Here is a 22,744-nt window from a genome sequence, read left to right on the forward strand (position 1 = left end):
ATTCATGATACAGATTCCTTTGCTCACGTTTCCCTACTGATCTTCTCCCCACCGTCACTCTGTTGCCCTGCCACACTCCCCTTGCCAAGATAGTAAAAATAGTGATCAATAAATACTGAGGGAACTCAGAGACCAGCACCAGTGCGGGTCCTTGCATGTTGAGCGCCCATCTCCTGGGCCCACTGTTTTCTATATACTTTGTCTCTGTGTCTTATTTCTTTTTTTTTTTTTTTTGAGACGGAGTCTCGCTCTGTCGCCCAGGCTAGAGTGCAGTGGCGCAATCTCGGCTCACTGCAAGCTCCGCCTCCTGGGTTCACACCATTCTCCTGCCTCAGCCTCTCCGAGTAGCTGGGACTACAGGTGCCCGCCACCACGCCCGGCTAATTTTTTTTGTATTTTTAGTAGAGATCGGGTTTCACCGTGGTCTCGATCTCCTGACTTCGTGATCCGCCCGCCTCGGCCTCCCAAAGTACTGGGATTACAAGCGTGAGCCACCGTGCCCGGCCTGTCTTATTTCTTTTCTCAGTCTCATCTCCACCTGACGAGAAATACCCATAGCTGTTGAGGGGCAGGCCTCCTTCACCTGGTGCCCAATGTGGGACGTGAACTCACGACCCTGAGGTTAAGAGTCTCATGCTCTACTGACTGAGCTAGCTGGGCAATTCTTTTTTAGATGACCAATTTGGCCACAATTATAACATTCTCCCCCAAATGTTCTAACTGGTCCTGCTAAAGCGACCGCAGTCATTGCATGAGGCATTAGGATAGCTTTATGCATGGCTCCTCCAGTCCTATTACAAGCCTTCACACATTCTGTAACTACATCAACTCCCGCTGGAGCAAGGGAATCTAATCATGTACTCATATAAGGAGAGTTGGGTCCATATTGTATAACTCCCTCCTTCATGTCTTTTAACATTTTCATGGTGAAAGGTTCATATCTAGCATTAGCCACCGCAGGTGCTCCTGCTGGGGCCCCTTCCCCGGCCAGTACCAGTTGTAAAATTACCGGGAACCGCCACGCCTGAAGGTCTCCCTGTTTTCTAGCTTCATCAACGACCGCATGCAGTGTGCTACCTTGCCCACTAGGTGGTGCTGTTGGATTAAGTCTCATAGTGGGTGGCTGAGGACACAGCGCCGCGGCCTGTGGTGCTGATGGATTAAACACCACGGCCACGGGTTGCTTCTATGATGCCGTGCAGTCTGGCACACACCACTTGGGGTCTGTATTGGACCTCTGGAGGCGGCCAATACTGAAGCTTGGCTGGCAGCCAGTATTGATACGCTAATGGCGGTTGGGTTTTATTTCCTGCTGGCTGATATTGTGGACACTGTACCTGGATTGGCATTGCCGAGATACAGACTATCCTTTTCTATTTGATATTCTCTTGGGGTTTGTACTTGTCTAACCTGTATTTGAGGTTGTAATGTTACAGGTATCTGAACCACGGGAGGAGGAGTTGGCCATTGTGGTTTAGACTCTGACGGCCCCAGTAATTCTGGAGTTTTCCCCCCAATTTTGATGACTCAGGATATATTACCTCCTGTAATTGATTGTAGTCAACATGGCTTTATGGCCAATTGACATTCCGTATTTGCATTTTCATAGGCCATTAATTCTACAATAACCTCTCGGGTGTTATCCGTAATAGATTTTTGAGCAGCATCTTACAATCTTGCCACAAAGTCAGGGTAGGGCTCTTTAGAGCCTTATCTAATTGAATTAAAAGATGGGCAGGTGGTTCCTGGGTCCATGAATTTTTTTTCCCAGGCCCTGAGGCAAATAACCCTTATTTGTTTAAGTCAACATTTTGCATTGACCGAGCCATTACAGACTATGCTACATATTTACGATGTGAACTTTCCGTTCCTTTCGGGAATTCTGTCCCTGCCTCTTCTTCACAATCTATTACACAGCTTTCAGAGGCATCAGAAACTGAAACGCTATCTTCCCCTGGTTGAAACGGTTCTAAAGCTGCTTTAATAATGGCCCAATCATTCCACACTGTAAGTGGGATGATTCTACCTTCCCTATTTGCTTGTTTTAATTCATTGCCAATTTTTTCCCATTCCTTTAGATCTAAAGTTCCTTGTTCTGGAAACCATGGGCAGAATTGTTCTATTGTTTGAAATAGCATAATTAGATCTTCTGTAGATGCTCTAACTTAATCCCGAGGTCACCACGGGTTCCAGCCTGGAGAGGCAGAAAGGACAGATAACGGGGAACCGGGCAGGGCCGGGACAGGGGCCTGGGGGCAGTTAGTGGCAGTCATGGTGTGGGGTGGGGCTTTTTGGGGCAACTGAGTGTGGGCAGATGGTAGGGTCTTTCCCACCTCTCAGCCTGGAATCCAGACTGCAGTCCCTGACATTTTTAGCGTCCTCACCCCCACCTCACATGGTGCAGCTCCAGTTCCCACTGGTCTCCCACTTTGATCCAAAGTTCCCTGGCCTGGGACCCCACATTCCACTCCCGAAGGCCTGGTCGGCTCCGGGGACAACGCAGAGGGGAGCGGCTCCTTAACTCCATTAAGGCCCAGTTCCCAGGAAATCACAGGTACCAGGAGGGCCAGTCCCACCACACCTCCCCCAGCCCCGGCCCAGCCTGTTCCTCCATGCCATCCTTCTGGGCCTACTCATCCCGCCCCACAGGGTGACACGAGGTACACGGGACTCGGCGGCAACCCCAGCTGACTTCGCAGGCGCCTCCCGAGCAGAGCGGCTCCAGGCAGGAAAAGGTTACGGCGGGAAGCCCAGTACCCGCCCCCCCAACCCCCTCCGCGCGCTGATTGGCCTCGGCGCAAGTCCTTCTACCGACAGCCCGCCCCTCCCGCTCCCTCGCTCTGAGCTCCAGGGATGAATGGGGATGACGGACTGGGTGGGACCCGGTGAGGCTAAACCAGGAAGGATGAGGATAAGGGCAGGACGAGGCAGGACAGGATGAACGGGGATGTATGGGAATGGATGGACGATGAACGTGGCAGTTCCCTGACCGTGCACCCTTCCCGGCTCCCCCAGCCCAGGTCCCGCGAGGCCCCCGCCCTCTGGAGAAAGTCCCCGTTGTTCCCGGGGAGGTCAGGCACCTCCCTGAGAACTGCCATGCTTCCCGGCCTCCCTGTGGCCTCCCTCCCAGCCAGGGCGAGGCATGGGGACTCCAGGTCGCTCCTGACAGAAGCTTCCCAGACTATGCGTGCCGGCACAGTTACTCGCACACTGTTCACCCCGCCAGCTGGTCCTGCAGGACATAGCTGCGCCATGGGAGTGCAGGCGGGCGGGGGCCTCGTCCCAGGCCATCAGAGTGAAGGTGGGGACTGCGTGGGGCTTGGCCTGACAAGGAAAGCCCCACATTCCCATGGAGCTGTACCCGAGTCACAGGAGGTGACAGGAGAGAGCACGGTCCTCCGGCGAACACTTCCCACTTCTGTTTAAAGGGCTTCCAAGACCCACGTGGTTCAACAGACCTGGAAAAAGTTCCAATACAAGAAAAGGCCCTGGCCACCAGCCAGTGGAGGCTGAGGACCCGTTCCCACTCTTGCCCACGTAGGCTCTTGGATGGTAGATGCTGACCCACCACCACTCCGCCCGTTAAAGTCCACAGGCCCCTTGGCAACCGGGCTCTGTCTCCACCTATCTGAATCTTGACTGGCCTGAGGGGGTTGCGTGACCAACAGTGTGGCAGGAGCGCACGGTACACGTTCCCACGCCTCACAGGCCAGGGCCCTGAGTCTGCAGGGAAGGCAGCTGTAGGAGTGGCCATGTGCAGGGCACTGCCACATTCAGGGAGACCACCTTGTACCCTCCAGCCCAGCAGTCTCTTAGCTGCCTACAGACATGAAGGAGCCTGGGGACCCCAGAGAACCCTGATCACTGGGGAACTCCTATTATTTTAAGCCAGTAAGATCATGGGTCGTATGCTACACAACAATAGCTGATACACTTGGCAAGTAAGTGACTCTAGTGGGTTCTGGCTTTTTACTTTTTTTTTTTTTTTTTTTTGAGATGGAGGCTCACTCTGTCACCCAGGATGGAGTGCAGTGTCTGGATCTCAGCTCACTGCAAGCTCCGCCTCCCGTGTTTACGCCATTCTCCTGCCTCAGCCTCCCGAGTAGCTGGGACTACAGGCGCCCACCACCACGCCCAGCTAATTTTTTGTGTTTTTAGTAGAGACGGGGTTTCACGGTGTTAGCCAGGATGGTCTTGATCTCCTGACCTCGTGATCCGCCTGCCTTGGCCTCCCAAGGTGCTGGGATTACAGGTGTGAGTCACCGCTCCTGGCCGGCTTTTTGCTTTTTTGAGACAGGGTCTCTCTGTTGCCCAGGCTAAGTGCAGTGGCACGATCTCAGCTCACTGCAACCTCCACCTCCTGGGTTTCAAGCTATTCTCCTGCCTCAGACTCCCAAGTAGCTGCGATTACAGGTGCCCGCCAACATGCCTGGCTAATTTTTGTATTTTTTGGTAGAGATGGGGTTTCACCATGTTGGTCAGGCTGGTCTGGAACTCGTGACCTCAAGTGATCCACCCGTCTCAGCCTCCTAAAGTGTGGGGATTATAGGTGTGAGCCGGGCCGATTCTGGCTTTTTAATAGAATACGAATGGTTATGAAATATCTGACATAAAACCATTTGTGAGCTCCAGAGTGCCATGCTATGCTACACAAACGCCACATCCCCCAGATGGGTTCATATAAAGGGCTTGTAATGAGAGAAACAAAAATACGAAGTAGAAGGGACAGCAAAGGAGAATCACGCATTTTAAAACATCTGCATTGGCAAGGCGCGGTGGCTCACGCCTGTAATCCCAGCACTTTGGGTGACGGAGGTGGGCAGATCACCTGAGGTCAGGAGTTTGAGACCAGCCTGGCCAACATGCGGAAGCCCGTCTCTACTAAAATTACAAAAATTAGCTGGGCGTGGTGGCGGACACTTCTAATCCCAGCTACTCGAGAGGCTGAGGCAGGAGAATCGCTTGAACCAGGAGGCGGAGGTTGCGGTGTGCAGAGATCGCACCATTGCACTCCAGCCTGGGTGACAGAACGAGACTCCATCTCAAAAATAAAAATAAAAATAAAACGGCCTCTTCACAAGATGGCGCCAAAAGCGAAGAAGGGAGCTCCTGCCCCTTGTAAAGCTGAAGCCAAAGCGAAGGCTTTAAAGGCCAAGAAGGCAGTAATGAGAGGTGTCCACAGCCACTCACACATAAAAAGATCCGCGCATCACCCACCTTCTGGCAGCCCAAGACACTGCGACTCGGGAGGCAGCCCAAATATCCTCGGAAGAGCGCCCCTAGGAGAAACACGCTTGACCTCTATGCCATCATCAGTTTTCCACTGACCACTGACACTGCCACGAAGAAGACAGAAGACAACAACACACTTGTGTTCACTGTGGATGTTAAAGCCAGCAAGCACCAGATCAAACAGGCTGTGAAGAACTCTGTGACACGGATGTGGCCAAGGTCAACAGTCTGATTGGGCCTGATGGAGAGAAGAAGGCACATGTTCCACTGGCTCCTGATCACGATGCTTTGGGTGTTGCCAACAAAATGGAGATCATCTAAACTGAGTCCGGCTGGCTAATTCCAAATATATGTATTCTTTTCACCATAAAAAAAAACTGCAACAGGCCGGGCGCAGTGGCTCACGCTTGTAATCCCAGCACTTTGGGAGGCCGAGGCGGGCGGATCACGAGGTCAGGAGATCGAGACCACGGTGAAACCTCGTCTCTACTAAGAAAATACAAAAAAAAAAAAAATTAGCCGGGCGTGGTGGCGGGCGCCTGTAGTCCCAGCTACTCGGAGAGGCTGAGGCAGGAGAATAGCGTGAACCCGGGAGGCGGAGCTTGCAGTGAGCCGAGATTGCACCACTGCACTCCAGCCTGGGCGACAGAGCTAGACTCCGTCTCAAGAAAAAAAAAAAAAAAAAAAAAAACAAACAAACAAACAAAAAAAAACAAAAACAAAAAAAAACAAAAAAAAAACTGCAACATATGACATGCCAGGCACAAGGGGACAAACACTGTCCGATTCCACTTGTATGAGGTCCCCAGGGCAGTCAAACTCATGGGGACAGAAAGTAGAATGGGGGTGCCAGGGGCTGGAGGATGAGGAGCAAGTGTTTCCTGGGGACAGAGCAGCCGTTGGGGAAGATGAAAAGGTTCTGGAGATGGACGGTGGTGACGGCTGCACAATGAATGTGAACCGCTGACCTGGACACTTCAACATCGAGCTCAGGGGAGCAGCTGCTCACAAAGACCAAGGGTTGTAGGATGCAATTTACATGAATGACCAATATGGTAAATTTTACATCATTTATATTTAACCACACAAACACACACACACGAGCCATCTGTAACAAACTATACACAAAACACCCCATTTCCCTAACATTATCAGTGAATAAGATTCTCCCTACAAGGTAGATTTTCTAGTAACTAAAGTTATCCCTCCATGATTCAAAATATGATTTTTATCTGATTCAAAATGTACCCATTTAAGATGGATTTTTTTTTTTAACTCTGTCACCCAGCTGCCCAGACAGGAGTGCAGTGGCACAATCTTGGCTCACTGCAACCTCTGCCTCCTGGGTTCAAGTGATTCTCCTGCCTCAGCCTCCTGAGTAGCTGGGACTACAGGCACGCGCCACTACACCCAGCAAATTTTTGTATTTTTTCGTAGAGATGGGGTTTCACCATATTGGCCAGGATGGTCTCGAACTGCTGACCTCATGATCTGCCCGTCTTGGCCTCCGAAAGTGCTGGGATTACAGGTGTGAGCCACTGCACCCGGCCAGAATGGATACTTTTACTTTTTATTTTAGCGGCAGGATTTCACTATGGCCTAAACTGGAGTGTGGTGGCGTGATCACTGCAGCCTCTGCCTCCCAGGCTCAAGCCATCTTCCCGCCTCAGCCTCCAGAGTAGCTGGGACCACAGGCGCACACTACCATGACTGGCTAATTTTTGTATTCTTTGTAGAGCCTGGTTTTCTAATTAAATTTAAAAAATTTTTTTTTGGTAACGACAGGGTCTTGCTATATTTCCAGGTTGGTTTTGAACTCCTGGGATCAAGCGATCCTCCCACCTCAGCCTCCCAAGCACAGGATGGATGCCTCTATAAGCTCTTCTCACCCTCTTCCCTGTCTGGGGAAAGGGAGCATCCATCCTCCCTCTGGTTTAGAAGAGTCTCTACCAGCTCCCTGATGCACCCCTCTCCATTCCGCTTCCCTGTCTCCAGAGCTCTCACACCTCTGCTCTTTTATTTCCACTGGGCTCGTCAAGGTATTTATTTTATTTTATTTTTTTTAAGGACACGGGAGATCTGACAAAAACTCCTCTCTCCCTCAACCACCCATATTTGCAGTGCCCCACTTCCTTGTCACCTCGGCCGTCTTTGAGCTGCCCCTCAGCTCTACAGACATCACCCTCCTCTGAGGCCACCGTGCAGGTGGAACCAGCTTGGTCATTCCACCACTCCCGATCTCCCTCACACACACCTGCTCCGGCCTGGGCCTGGCCTTCAGGGAAGAGAGTCCTCCGTGTGAGGTGATACGTCACAACACGTGGTCTCTTCTAATCTACGCAGCAAATTAAAAAGAAATGAAGTTCTGATACACGTTACACGCAGCCAGTCACAAAGACCAAGTGTCACATGATTCAGTTTACATGAAGTGTCCAGAATGGGCCAATCACCACCTTTCCAGACAGAAAGGTGGTGGAAGGTTGTTTAGGGAGGGGAGGGACTAAGAGATTGGGAGTGATGGCTGAGGGGCATGCGGTTCCTTTCTAGGGTAATAAAAATGTCCTAAAATTGGCCGGGCGCGGTGGCTCACGCCTGTAATCCCAGCACCTTGGGAGGCCGAGGCAGGCGGATCACGAGGTCAGCAGATCAAGACCATCCTGGCTAACATGGTGAAACCCCGTCTCTACTAAAAATACAAAAAATTAGCCGGGCGTGGTGGCGGGTGCCTGTACTCCCAGCTACTCGGGAGACTGAGGCAGGAGAATGGCGTGAACCCAGGAGCTAGAACTTGCAGTGAGCGGAGATTGCACCACTGCGCTCCAGCCTGGGCGACAGAGTGAGACTCCTCCTCAAAAAAAAAAAAAAAGTCCTAAAATTGATGGTGGTGATGCTTGTACAGCTTTCTGAATACATTAAAAACAATGAATTGTAGACTGTAGATGGAGAAATTATATGGTATGTAAATTATATCTCAGGAAAGTTATTGAAAAACAATCCCTGGCTGGGCATGGTGGCTCATGCCTGTAATCCCAGCACTTTGGGAGGCCGAGGCAGACGGATCATGAAGTCAGGAGTTCGAGACCAGCCTGGCCAATATGGTGAAACCCCATCTCTACTAAAAATACAAAAATTAGCTGGGCATGGTGGTGGGCGCCTGTAGTCCCAGCTACTCGGGAGGCTGAGGCAGGAGAATAACTTGAACCCGGGAGGCAGAGGTTGCAGTGAGCTGAGATCGCGCCACTGCACTCCAGCCTGGGCGACAGAGTGAGACTCTGTCTCAAAAAATAAAAAAATAAAAAAAAAAAAAAAAAAAAAAAAAAAAAAAGGGCCGGGTGTGGTGGCTTACGCCTGTAATCCCAGCACTTTGGGAGGCCGAGGTGGGCAGATCACCTGAGGTCGGGAGTTCGAGACCAGCCTGACCAACATGGAGAAACCCCGTGTCCACTAAAAATACAAAATTAGCTGGGCATGGTGGCACATGCCTGCAATCCCAGCTACTCAGGAGGCTGAGGCAGGAGATCACGCCAATGCAATCCAACTTGGGCAACAAGAGCAAAACTCCAACTCAAAAAACAAAAAAAAACAAAAACAAAACAACAACAACAAAAAACAATGGTCAGAATGACTCACATTCCCAGGGTCTCTGGGTGAAAAAGTTTTTTGTTTTTTTTTTTTTTAAGACAGTTTCACTGCCACCCAGGCTGGAGTGCAGTGGCGCGATCTTAGCTCACTGCAACCTCCGCCTCCTGGGGTCAAGTGATTCTCAGGCCTCAGCCTCCTGAGTAGCTGGGATTATAGGCACCCCCAACCACACACGGCTAAATTTTGTTTTGTATTTTTAGTAGAGACGGAGTTTCACCATTTTGGCCAGGGTGGTCTCGAACTCCTGGCCTCTAGTTACCTACCTGCCTCCTAAAGTGCTGGGATTACAGGCACTCTACTAAACAGCAGAAGCTTCTTGTTCTTGGGTTTGGTTTACTCACCAAAGAAGGGGTGGCATGCATTATATGTTGTGAAATTTTCTAAGTTCTAATATCATATTCTAAAAATATATAGAAACTATTTCAGAATGTTAACACTGTAATACTAGTAAATTACCCCTAACCCTGCCACTCAAATGCACAACTACTTCCATTGTTGAATTAATGCCTTTAAGGCGCTTCCTTTTCTGTAGCACACACTGCATTCAATCATGTCTGCTACTGTATCCCTCTTGAGAGCAGGAAGCCCCCACCAGAGGCCACCTGAAGTCTTTCTAAAGGACCATTACATAAGGCAGGACCACCCGTAATGGGGAAGCGAAAATTTAAATCCTCAGCAGCAATACTCGACATGGCCACAAGATGGTGGTGTTGCTCCTGAAATGTTCCTATCGCCTTGGTAAAATTACACGGGTGGCAATGTTTTCAAACAAGAATTTGGAAATTTTTCCAAGTTGGAAAAACAATTCAAGAGGATTTCCAAAATGCTATATTTACAAAAAGCATTACTTAGAGCTGAGCATGGTGGTGCGTATTTGTAGTCCCAGCTACTTGGGAGGTTGTGGCAGGAAAATGGCTTGAGCCCAGGAGTTTGAAGCCAATCTGGGCAACATCACAACAGCCCATCTCAAGAAACAAAAAATAGGCCGGGCGCAGTGGCTCACGCCTGTAATCCCAGCACTTCGGAAGGCCGAAATGGGCGGATCACGAGGTCAAGACATCGAGACCATCCCGGCAAACATGGTGAAACCCCGTCTCTACTAAAAATACAAAAATTAGCTGGGTGTGGTGGCGGGCGCCTGTAGTCCCAGCTACTCGGGAGGCTGAGGCAGGAGAATCGCTTGAACCCGGGGGGCAGAGGTTGCAGTGAGCCGAGACCACACCGCTGCACTCCAGCCTGGGAGACAGAGCGAGACTCCGTCTCAGAAAAAAAAAAAGAAACAAAAAATTAAAACAAATGAACAAATATATACACATATATAAGAGTTAGAGCAGCTGGGTGCAGTGGCTCACGCCTGTAATCCCAGCACTTTGGGAGGCTGAGGCGGGGGGATCACAAGGTCAGCAGATCGAGACCACCCTGGCTAACATCTACTAAAATACAAAAGATAACTCAGGAGTGGTGGTGCACGCCTGTAATCCCAGCTACTTGGAAGTCTGAGGCAGAAGAATTGCTTAAACCTAGGAGTTGGAGGTTGCAGTGAGCCGAGATCATGCCACTGCACTCCAGCCTGGGCAAAAGAGGGAGACTCCGCCTCAAAAAAGAAAAAAAAAAAGGAAGCAAAATCCAATTAACAAATTCAGTAAAGACTATCTTTCTAAACAAGTTTTTTTTTTTTTTTCCAAGAAAGACCAAAATATTACTTGGACAAGACACTACCTTCTAGCTCTCAATCCACTGGTCTTTCCTCTTATTTCCTGTCTATTCTGGTCATATTTGTTATTCATTGGTGAATTTTATTTTACATGTTTATAACTTAAAAACATTTAAGGCCAGGCATGGTGGCTCATGCCTCTAATCCCAGCACTTTGGGAGGCTGAGGCAGGCGGATCACCTGAGGTCGGGAGTTTGAGACCAGCCTGACTAACATGGAGAAACCGTCTCTACTAAAGATACAAAAATTACATGGGCGTGGTGGTACATGCTTGTAATTCCAGCTATTCAGGAGGCTGAGGCAGGAGAATCACTCGAAACCGGGAGGTGGAGGTTGCAGTGAGCCAAGATCGCGCCATTGCACTCCAACCTGGGCAACAAGAGCGAAACTCCGTCTCAAAAAAAAAGCCGGGCGCGGTGGCTCATGCCTGTAATCCCAGCACTTTGGGAGGCCGAGGCAGGACCATCATGAGGTCAGGAGATCGAAACCATCCTGGCTAACACGGTGAAACCGTCTCTACTAAATATACAAAAAATTAGCCAGGAGTGGTGGCGGGTGCCTGTAGTCCCAGCTACTCGGGAGGCTGAGGCAGGAGAATGGGGTGAACCTGGGAGGCGGAGCTTGCAGTGAGCCGAGATCGCACCACTGCACTTCAGCCTGGGCGAAAGAGCGAGACCCCGTCTCAAAAAAAAAAAAAAAGAATCGAAGGGCAGGCGCGGTGGCACACACCTCTAATTCCAGCACTTTGGGAGGCTGAGGCAGGTGGATCACCTGAGGTCAGGAGTTCAAGACAAGCCTGGCCAACATGGCAAAACCCCATCTCTTCTAAAAAATACAAAAATTACCTGGGCATGGTGGTGGGCGCCTGTAATCCCAGCTACTCAGGAGGCTGAGGCAGAGAGAATCGCTTGAACCCGGGAAGTAGAGGTTGCAGTGAGCCAAGATTGTGCCACTGTACTCCAGCCTGGGCAACAGATTGAGACTCCATCTCGGGGGGGAAAAAAGACTCCAGATTTTGGGGGGTGGGGATTACAGGAGTGAGCCACCATGCCTGGCCGATTTCCTCTTTTTTGAAAGTATTAGCAATGTAACAAGTTTCAAGAACCTTAGGCGTACTGTGGGGAACCTCAAGAAGAGAGGAATTTGCCCAAATTGTAGCTGCTACAGGTAAAATCGGATGGAGAAGGTATCTTGGGCTTGCCTTCTGTGTCTCAGGATATCAAACAACAGATTTTTTTCTTTTTTCGTTTTTTTTTTTTTTTTTTTTGAGACGCAGTCTGGCTCTGTCACCCAGGCTGGAGTGCAGTGGTGCGATCTTGGCTCTCTGCAAGCTCTGCCTCCTGGGTTCTCGCCATTCTTCCACCTCAGCCTCCCGAGTAGCTGGGACTACAGGCACCTGCCACCACGCCTGGATAATTTTTTGTATTTTGTTAGTAGAGACAGGTTTCACCATGTTAGCCAGGATGGTCTCAATGTCCTGACCTCGTGATTTGCCTGCCTCGGCCTCCCAAAGTGCTGGGATTACAGGCGTGAGCTACCACACCCGGCCTCTATTTTCATTTTGAGATGGAGTCCCACTCTGTTGCCCAGGCAGGAGTACAGTGGCATGATCTCAGCTCACAGCAACCTCTGCCTCCTAGGTTAAATAATTATCCTGCCTCAGCTACCTGAGTAGCTGGGATTACAGGTGCGCACCACCACGCCCAGCTAACTTTTGTTTGTAGTAGAGATGAGGTTTCATCACGTTGGCCAGGCTGGTCTCTAATTTCCAACCTCAAGTGATCAGCCCGTGTTTCCCTCCCAAAATGCTGGGATTACAGGTGTGAGCCACAGCACCTGGCTGAAACAACAGACTTTAAAAAGTCTAAGGTTCCTTATGGAGACTTCCAGGCAGGCAAACTCAGGTAGGCTTATCTGGTGAATCAGCACTATTGCTGCACTACATAATCAGGCCAAATATGATGAGATCAGCCTTATAATAAAAAATATGATTTCTTGGCCACTGTAGAAGAGGCCAGTTTTGCCTCCATTTGCACATTCATTTCAATATTCCTGATCTAGAATCTTCTAGATTCTTTGGATTCTCTCTTTTGTTCTCTCGACACAGAATTTTGTTCTGTCTCCCAGGCTGGAGAGCAGTGGCTAGATCTCAGCTCATTGCAACCTCCGATTCCCAGGCTCAAGCCATTCTCTTGCCTCTGCCTCCTGTGATCCGCCCACCTTGGCCTCTCAAAGTGCTGGGATTACAGGCATGAGCCACCATGACCAGCCCATGTAATTTTAAAAATTGCTGACGGGAACCTAATGATTTTAGGACCAATGACTAAGCAGTTTGAAAAACCGTGCCCTAGACCAAAACAAAGGAAATACAACTCTTTTATACTCATATAAAGCAAACACATGTTAAAGATTTTACTTACCATTAGACAGCCAGTAAACTGGGGCTCAGGAGTTTGAGACCAGCCTGGCCAACGTGGTGAAACCCTGTCTCTACTAAAAATACAAGAATTAGCTGGGCTTGGTGGCATAGGCCTGTAATCCCAGTTTACCGCCTGGCCAACATGGTAAAACCCTGTCTCTACTAAAAACACAAAAAAATTAGTCGGGCGTGGTACATGCCTGTAATCCCAGCTGCTCAGGAGGCTGAGGCAGAACTGATTGAACCTACCTGGGAGATGGAGGGTGCAGTGAGCCAAGATCTCACCAATGCACTCCAGCCTAGGCAACAAAATAAGACTCTGTCTCAGGGAAAAAAAAAAAAAAAATTCAGTGCATGTAATAAAAATGAGTATATTTTAATACATTTATATTATATTTAATAAATTTAATAAATTTCTCATTTAATAAAAACGAGAAACTTTTGTTACTCTAGTTTAAGTGCATTTTTTTTTTTTTTTTTTTAACAGTAGATACCCATCGTTTTGCGGTAGATACAGGGGCCCTAATGTGTTTCTTTTGTAATGTTCAATCTTCATTCAGTACAAATTTCTTCTTTTTCTTTTTTGAGACAGAGTCTCACTCTGTCACGCAGGCTGGAGTGCAGTGGCTCGATCCTGGCTCACTGCAACCTCCACTGAATCCTTGAACCAGGTTCAAGCGATTCTGCTCCTCAGGCTCCCGAGTAGCTGGGATTACAGGTGTGCGCCACCACGCCCAGCTAAGTTTTTTGTATTTTTTTTTTTTTTTTTTTTTTTTTTTTTTGAGACGGAGTCTTGCTCTTTCGCCCAGGCTGGAGTGCAGTGGCACAATCTCGGCTCACTGCAAGCTCCGCGTCCCGGGTTCACGCCATTCTCCTGCCTCAGCCTCTCCGAGTAGCTGGGACTACAGGCGCCCGCCACCACGCCCGGCTAATTTTTTTTTTTTTGTATTTTTTAGTAGAGACGGGGTTTCACCGTGGTCTCGATCTCCTGACCTTGTGATCCGCCCGCCTCGGCCTCCCAAAGTGCTGGGATTACAAGCGTGAGCCACCGCGCCCGGCAGTTTTTTGTATTTTTAGTAGAGACCAGTTAGCCAGGCTGGTCTCAAACTCCTGACCTCTGGTGATCTGCCCACCTCAGCCTCCCAAAGTGCTGGGATTACAGACGTGAACCACCATGCCTGGCTGCACTCAGTACAGATTTCTTAAGTGAATGGAGCACAGGCCGGCAGATTTGCATGGAAAGCTCCGAAGTCTCAGTTCATGGTGCATCACTCTCTTATCCTCTCTCCCCTTCTCCCAGAATTGAGGGTGCGGGGCAATTTGAGTGCAATGCCAGATGGCCTGCTGGGACACTGCGGTCCTGCTGGTGACCACAAGGGCTCAGTGTAGACCTAAGGGTCACATGTTAGCAGCTGTCAGGTGTCTCTCAGACACCAAAGGGTCCAAACTCTAATCAGTAAGGCTGGAAAACCAGGAGGCTCTGTCGGCAGCTGATGGAGCAACAGAATTACCTTCACATGTGAGTGAGAGGCGTCACGATCATCCCCCACACCTGGGTCATGGCGCTGGCTTGCTGGGCAGGAGACCAGGGGGCAAATCCCATAACTTCTCTGGGCTGGTTTCACCTGTGAAGAAAGAAAAGTGACAAATGAAATACTGCAAGTGAAATTATTCCATGAACTGTCGACCATTACACAAGAACAAGGCGTTCTGCATCCAGGTGCAGTAGGGGTCCTGAGTGATAGGAGCGGGAGGAGGGAAGGCCCTCTGTTTAAAAACCTTCTGAATGGGCCGGTAGCACAGTGGCTCACACCTGTCATCTCAGCAGTTTGGGAGGCTCAGATGAGAGAATTGTTTGCGTCTGGGAGTTCGAGACCAGCCTAGGCAACATAGTGAGCCCTGCCCCCCTATTTCTACAAATGTTTTTTTTTTTTAAAAAAAAAAAAAGCTCCTGGATGACTCCAATGTCTACCCACCTCCCACCTACCCACAACTGACCCATGAGCGTTGCAGGTGCACTTGCCTCGGACATGTAACACTATGGTGACATCACACGCTCAGTGGGTGCACACAGACATTCCTCCTGAAGAGGTTGAAGGTGGCAGAAATGCCCAAATAATTAAAATTTACTCTAAAAATGAGATTCACAATCTCAGCACCGTTGGCATTTTGGGCCAGATGATTCTGCTGTGGGCGGCTGTCCTGTTCAGCAGCATCCCCGGTCTCTACCTGCCAGATCCCACTGTCATGCCCTACCACACGTTGTGACATCAACACTACAGAATGTTCCCTGGGGTGCAAAACTGCCTGAGAGCCACAGCTCCAAAGCAACTTAGAAATCAGCAGGCACAGAAAGGGAGAGCTTGGCCAATGAGACCCCCCAGCCCAGTATTCCCCAATCACCCTCCATCAAAATCTAAGTTTATTTACTCCTTCCCATAGCTTAATGCGTCCTCAAATCTCTCTCCCTTTATGCCTGATCTACCCATCTTCCTTCTCCTTTCCACTCCCGCCACCTCAGGACGTCATCCCTTACCACGACCTCTCAGCCCAAGCCAAAGCCTCTGAACCATCTTGCCAGCTTTGGCAGCAGCCACTCCAGTTCCCCACATAGGATGCTGACAGGTCACTCTTCCTAAAGCTTAACTTTCAGCATGTCTCTCCCCAGTTAAATCACCTCCAATTAAATCATCTCCAGCCTTAGTGCATCATCAGCTGGGCGTCATAAACTCTCCGCAATCTAGCCCCAACCTCAGCCTTGTTCCTTCCACACGTCCCGCCAGTAGCACTTGGGAAAGGACCAAGAGAAACATGGTAGAATCACACGAGAAAACCTAGATCAAGCCCTGGAAATCATATTGGCCCTGGAAAGCAGAAATATGAAAATAAAAATAAGCCATTTCTTTGGAATTGGAGTTTGCACATGATTATCTGACTATGGGAGTTCAGCTTCCTCCCAGTACAAGGAATAAAGGAACAACAGGCAGGGTTTAGAGCGAGGGTTTCAACTACGTCAGACCCGTTATGTGCAGGCTCCATTGGTTAGCAGCAGTCTTTTGAAACGGGGTGGAAGAGAATGGAACGGAATTGAATCCGAACAGATCCAGCTGCGTCATGTGAGCTTAAACAAGCGTCACCCTTTAAACTTGTGCTTCAGGCATCCAGACCCACAGGCACAGAGTACACGCGTAAAAGGCATTTCTCAGTGTCGGCTGTGGGTCAACAAAGTTCGAAAGCCGTCACCGGAGATCTATAGGGTCAGAAGCGGGAGCGGGGTGCGTCCCGACCCGCATAAGTGCAAGGTCACTGGGACCGCCCGAGCTGCAACCGTGGGACGGGGCTGATGCTGCGGGTCCAGGAAGGCAGCGCTGGGCGGGGTTGGACACCGCCAAGGAACGGCGGGCGAGTGCAGGGATCCTTGATGTGGGGGTGTCGGGCTTAGGCCAGGGGACTGGGGGGTGGGGATGGAGAAGCGAGGAGCAAGGAGGGAATCGCGGGAGACCCCACAGGAGGCGGCCTGAGCGCCGGGACGCAAACCCCTCCCCAGCGCCCGCAGCCCTCGGGACCCCCGGGAGAGCCGGGCTGGGGGCGCGTCTACGCCAGGGACGCGGGACTCTCCCGCCCGTAGGGGCCTGTCCTCACCGACCGCAGCGGGGCCCTCTCTCTCCGGCGACAGCGCCGCGGCGGGTCCTTCAGCCTCTGCCGCTGCAGCAGCGGGCGTCGACCTCGCGGCCCAGGCCGCCGCCGCCACCCCAACCCCGGCGCCTGCTCCCAGCCCCGACCTGCCGCTCGGGAGCGAGCCCCGTGACCGCGCGCGCGACCCGGCCGGGGAGCCTGCCTTGCAGAACGCTCAGGCGGGCTACTTCAGAGCATGCGCAGCAAGACCGCGCGGCCCGTTCCTTAGGTAAATCCGCTCCTCCGGGTCTTCCCTGCGCGGCGCAGAACCACAGGCCTGGCCTATCAGCGCATGGGGGCGGGGACATAACTCACGGAAAAGGCGGGGCCATCCCGAGACTGGACGGCGGCGTCCAGGGGCGGAGCTAGGATGGGGGTGCTGGACAGCACGCTCTTGGCGTAAAGGGGCTGGAGTAGGGGGCGCTTGAGACCCCGGGACCGTCCCCAGTATCTGAGGCTGCCTGCAGGAAGCGGAGCGTTTGCTGACATGCACCCTTGGGCTTGTCAGTTTCCTGACCCCGTGGGAAGGCAATTCTCATGCATCTCATTGACACCCCCAGTGACCCCACTCCAGAGCAGAACTAGTGTGAGATTCAAATAAACAGCGATAGCAACGGATTATAACCTTGACTACGATACGAGTCCAAACTGAAAGAAATAAGTCAATGGGGGAGAAGGGACAGTTCTTTCTTACATCAGAAAGCCAACAACAAAAAAAATACCTGGGCCGGGCGCAGTGGCTACGCCTGTAATCCCAGCAACTTGGGAGGCCAAGGAGGGTGGATCACCTGAGGTCAGGAGTTCGAGACCAGCGTGGCCAACATGGTGAAACTCCGTTTCTACTAAAAATACAAACATTAGCCAGGCATGGTGGTGGGCGCCTGTAATCCCAGCTACTCGGGAGGCTGAGGCAGGAGAATAACTTGAACCCGGGAGGCGGAGGTTGCAGTGAGCTGAGATGGCGCCACTGCACTCCAGCCTGGGCAACAGAGTGAGACTGTGTCTAAAAAAAAAAAAAAAAGAAAGAAATATTATATAGTATTACAAAGTCTGCATGACGTGTGATGTAACACATTGAATGTAGAAGCAGGTTTGAGAGCCAGTAGTCTTCTTTTAAGCCAGCAACAAAGATATTTGCAAAAATGTATAACTATGTCACTCTTCTCACTAAATTTCTTTGGGAAAATATTGTAGTTTTTCATAAAACTATGTTAACACAATCAGTTTACTATTTTTTTGGTAAGAGCTTTATTGAAACATAATTCACATACCATGCATTTCTCCCATTTAAAGTGTACAATTAAATGATATGTAGTATAGTCACAGAGTTGTGCAAACAGCACCATAGTCAGTTTTAAAACCTTTCATCACTCCAAGAAGAAACCTTTAGCCATCACCGTCTAATTTGCTAATCACCCCAGCCCTAAGTAATATGATCTATTTTCTGTCTTTATAGATTTGTGTATTCTGCACATTTCATATAAATGAAATCATGCAACAAATATGTGGTCTCTTGTGACTGACTTCTTTCACCTAGCCTTAGCATAGCACTTTCAAAGTTCATCCATGTTGGTCGGGTACAGTGACTCTTGCTTGTAATCCCAGCACTTTGGGAGGCTGAGACAGGAGCATCGTTTGAACCCAGGAGTTTGAGATCAGCCTAGGCAACATAGTGAGACTCTTTCTCTACAGAAAAAAAGAAAAGAGGAACAAGAAAAAATTAGTTGGATGTGGTGATGCGCTGTAGTTCCAGCTACTCAGGAGGCTGAGGTGGAAGGATCACTTGAGCTTGGGAGCTCGAGGCTGCAGTGAGCTGCGCTCATGCCACTGCACTCCAGGCTGGGCGACAGAGCAAGACTCTGTTCAAAAAAAAAAAAAAAAGTAGCAGAACTTAATTACTTTTTTTTTCTTGAGATGGAGTCTTGCTCTGTCGCCCAGGCTGGAGTGCAGTGGCACGATCTCAGCTCACTGCAACCTCCACCTCCCGGGTTCAAGTGATTCTCCTGCCTCAGCCTCCTGAGCAGCTGGGATTACAGGCACTTGCCACCACGCCCAGCTTTTTTTGAGAGGAGTCTGTCTGACTGCGATGCCCAGGCTGGAGTGCAACGGCGCTATCTTGGCTCACTGCAGCCTTTGCTTTCCGGTTCAAGCGATTGTCCGCCTCAGCTTCCCCAATAGCTGGGACTACATGAGTGCGCCACCATGCCTGGCTGATTTTTGTATTTTTAAGAGAGACAGGGTTTCACCACGTTGTTCAGGCTGATCTCAAACTCCTGACCTCAGGTGATCCGCCCGACTTGGCCTCCCAAAGTGCTGGGATTACAGGCACGAGCCACCATGCCCGGCCAGGATGCTGTTTTTGTTTCTTCGTTTGTTTTGTTTGGTTTTTGAGACAGCATCTCCCTCAGTCGTCCAGGTTGGAGTGCAGTGGTGAGATCACAGTTCTCTGCAGCCTCAATCAAACTCTTGGGTTCCATCGATCCTCTTGCCTCAGCCTCCCAAGTAGCTGGCACTACAGTGCACACCACCGCATCCGGCTAATTTTTGTATTTTTTTTTTGTGGAGACGGGGTTTCCCTATCCTGCCCAGGCTGGTCTTACACTCCTAGGCTCAAGTTATTCACCCGCTGCAGCCTCCCAAAGTGCTAGCAATCGCGCCCTACCTTTGGCACCCTTGTTGACAACCAATTGATCATAAATGTGGTTTGTTTCTGGATTTTTGATTCTATTCCATTGATGTATCTATTATTTATTTATTTAGAAACAGAGTCTTGCTCTTCTTGCCCAGGCTAGAGTGCAATGGTGCGATCTTGGCTCACTGTAATCTCTACCTCCCGGGCTCAAGTGATTCTCCTGCTCCAGGGTCCCAAGTAGCTGGGATTACAGGCACTCACCACCACGCCCGGCTAAATTTTTGTATTTTTAGTAGAGACAGGGTTTCACCATGTTGGCGAGGCTGGTCTCGAACTCCTGACCTCAGGTGATCTGCCCTCTCGGCCTCCCAAAGTGCTGGGATTACAGGTGTGAGTCACCACGCCCTGCCATATATCTATTATTATTATTGTTATTATTTACTTTTTGAGCCAGAGTCTCGCTCTGTCGCCTAGGCTGGAGTGCAGTAGCAGGATCTCGGCTCACTGCAACCTCCGCCTCCCGGGTTCAAGCGATTTTCCTGCCTCAGCCTCCTCAGTAGCTGGGATTACAGGCGCGCACCATCACGCCCGGCTAATTTTTGTGTTTTTAGTAGAAACGGGGTTTCACCATGTTGGCCAGGCTGCTCTCGAACTCCTGACCTCAAGTGATCTGCCCGTTTGGCCTCCCAAAGTGCTGGCATTACAGGTGTGAGCCACCGTGCTCAGCCAAATATATCTATTATTATGGCAGTACCACACTGTCTTGATTGCTGATGCTTTGTAAATTTTGAAATCGGAGAATGTGAGTCCTCCAACTTTGTTCTTCCTTTTCTTTCTTTCTTTTTTTTTTTTTTTTTTTTTTTGACACGGAGTCTCGCTCTTTTATCGGGCTGGAGTGCAGTGGTGCCACCTCAGCTCACTGAAACCTCCGACTCCCTGGTTCAAGCAATCCTCCTGGCTCAGCTTCCCAAATAGCTGGGATTACAGGTACACGCCACCACGCCTGGCTAATTTTTGTATTTTTTTTTTTTTTTTTTTTTTTTTTTTGAGACGGAGTCTCGCTCTGTCACCCAGGCTGGAGTGCAGTGGCCCGACCTCGGCTCACTGCAAGCTCAGCCTCCCGGGTTCACGCCATTCTCCTGCCTCAGCCTCTCCGAGGAGCTGGGACTACAGGCGCCCGCCACCACGCCCGGCTAATTTTTTGTATTTTTTTAGTAGAGACGGTGTTTCACCGTGGTCTCGATCTCCTGACCTCGTGATCCGCCCGCCTCGGCCTCCCAAAGTGCTGGGATTACAAGCGTGAGCCACCGCGCCCGGCCTAATTTTTGTATTTTTAGTAGAGAGGGGTTTTACCATGTTGGCCAGGATGGTCTCGAACTCCTGACCTCAGGTGATCCACCTGCCTCGGCCTCCCAAAGTGCTAGGATTACAGGCATGAACCACTGCGTCCTGCCTGTTATTCCTTTTCAATATTCTTTTGCCACCTCTGGGTCTCTTGAGTTTCCGGTTGTCATCTTTCTTGTCAATCTTTGTGAAAATGAATCACCACCTTTAATTTTACATCATTGAGAACACCGCAATTTTTTTTTTTTTTTTTTGAGACGGAGTCTTGCTCTGTCGCCCAGGCTGGAGTGCAGTGACGTGATCTTGGCTCACTGCAATCTCCGCCTCCCGGGTGCACGCCATTCTCCTGCCTCAGCCTCCCGAGTAGCTGGGACTACTACAGGCGCCCGCCACCAAGTCCGGCTAATTTTTTGTATTTTTAGTAGAGACAGGGTTTCACCGTGTTAGCCAGGATGGTCTCGATTTCCTGACCTTGTGATCCGCCCGCCTCGGCCTCCCAAAGTGCTAGGATTACAGGCGTGAGCCACTGCGCCCGGCCGCAATTGTTATTATTATAATTATTTTGAGGCAGACTCTCGCTTTGTTGCCCAGGCTGGAGTGCAATGGCGCGATCTCGGCTCACTGCAAATCTGCCTCCGTGTTCAAGCGATTCTTCCACCTTAGGCTCCCGAGTAGCTGGGATTACAGGTGCGCACCACCACCCCGGCTAATTTTTTAATTTTTTTTTGTTTTTGAGACGGAGTTTCGCTCTTCTTGCCTAGGCTGGAGTGCAATGGTGCGATGTTGGCTCACCGCAACCTCTGCCTCCCGGATTCAAGCGATTCTCCTGCCTCAGCCTCCGGAGTAGATGGGATTACAGGCATGCGCCACCACGCCCGGCTAGTTTTGTATTTTTAGTAGAGACGGAGTTTCTCCTTGTTGGGTCAGTCTGTTCTCTAACTTCCGACCTCAGGTGATCCGCCCGCCTTGGCCTCCCAAAGTGCTGAGATTACAGACGTAAGCCACCCCTCCCGGTCTTAATTTTAATTTTTACTGGAGACGTGTTCTCCCTATATTCCCCAGGCTAGTCTCAAACTCCTGAGCTCAAGCGATTCTCTCGCCTTGGCCTTCCCAAGCACTGGGAAACAGACGTGAGCCACCCCAGTCAGCCTCCTTTTGGGATTCTTGCAACTTTTCTGTAGGTGAGAAATTATGTCAAAGTAGAAGCTGGACAAAGGAATACTCCCTTCGTCCCCTGAGCATTCCACGAGGTGAAATCCTCCTTTTCCCACTGGTCCAGCCACCGTCCAGCCCGTGGCCATTGGTCCAGCCGTCGCCCATTGGTCCAGCCCTGGCCCATCCCCCGTCCATTGGTCCAACCCGTCCACTGGTTCAGCCCCGCCCGTTGGTACCGCCCCCTTCCATTGGATCAGACCCCGTCCTTTGGCCCCGCCCTGCCCATTGGCCCTTCGCTCGCCCATTGGTCCAGCCACGCCCATTGGCCCAGCCCCGGCCCATCCCTCGCCCATTGGTCCAGCCCTGCCCATTTGTTTCGTCCCCTTCTGTTGGCTTAGTCCCCGCCCTTTGCCCCGCCCCGCCCGTTGGTCCAGCCCCGCCCATTGGCCCAGCCCTAGCCCATTGGTCCAGCCCCGCCCATTGGTTCAGCCCCGCCCATTGGTTCAGCCACCCGTTTGTTCCGCTCCCTTCTATTGGCTCAGCCCCGCCCTTTGGCCCCGCCCCCCCATTAGTTCAGCCCCCGTTCATTGATGTCCAGTACTCGCCCATTGGTCCAGGCCTTGCCTATTGGTTTAGCCCTCGACCATTGGCTCACCCCTCGCGAATTGATTCGGTCCCCGCCCATTGTTCCCTCCCCTGCCCACGGGCCCCGCCCTTCCCGCAGTCCCTCCCTGGCTCACCGCGCGCCGAGGACACATTCTCCAGCAACGCGGCGCGGTATCGGGCTGACACCAAGCGCCAGGAGCCGCGGGGTCCTGGTTCCTGTTTTCCTGTGACGCTTGGCGGCGGCGGCCAGAGCGGCCCCAGCACCGTGCCCTGGGCTCACTGCGGCTCTCCTATCACCCTGGGGTCGCCCCGGTCCGCCCGCACC

The 22,744-nt window shown here is 50.8% G+C and overlaps 1 protein-coding gene and 1 pseudogene across 23 annotated transcripts in view; one reads left to right on the forward strand and one right to left on the reverse strand.

The window, feature by feature from the left end:
- FLYWCH1 (FLYWCH-type zinc finger 1) overlaps positions 1–22,744 on the reverse strand; it is a 44,140-nt gene that overhangs the window by 20,575 nt on the left and 821 nt on the right. For 3 of the 23 annotated variants that reach the window (XM_063618342.1, XM_063618344.1, XM_063618343.1), the window contains exons 1-3: positions 16,650–16,876; positions 14,519–14,632; positions 3,362–3,458 (exon numbers count right to left, since the gene is read on the reverse strand). The gene's annotated coding sequence lies outside the window, so the exon portion shown is untranslated. Of the gene's footprint in view, positions 1–3,361; positions 3,459–5,217; positions 5,471–7,486; positions 7,568–13,256; positions 13,327–14,518; positions 14,633–16,649; positions 16,893–22,744 lie in introns of those variants that run through there. The other 20 variants (XM_055241025.2, XM_063618358.1, XM_063618359.1 and 17 more) reach the window with 16 other exon arrangements.
- On the forward strand, positions 5,082–5,581 carry LOC129461732 (large ribosomal subunit protein uL23-like; annotated as a pseudogene).

Source organism: Symphalangus syndactylus, chromosome 14, assembly GCF_028878055.3.
Source record: "Symphalangus syndactylus isolate Jambi chromosome 14, NHGRI_mSymSyn1-v2.1_pri, whole genome shotgun sequence".
NCBI lineage: Eukaryota > Metazoa > Chordata > Mammalia > Primates > Hylobatidae > Symphalangus > Symphalangus syndactylus.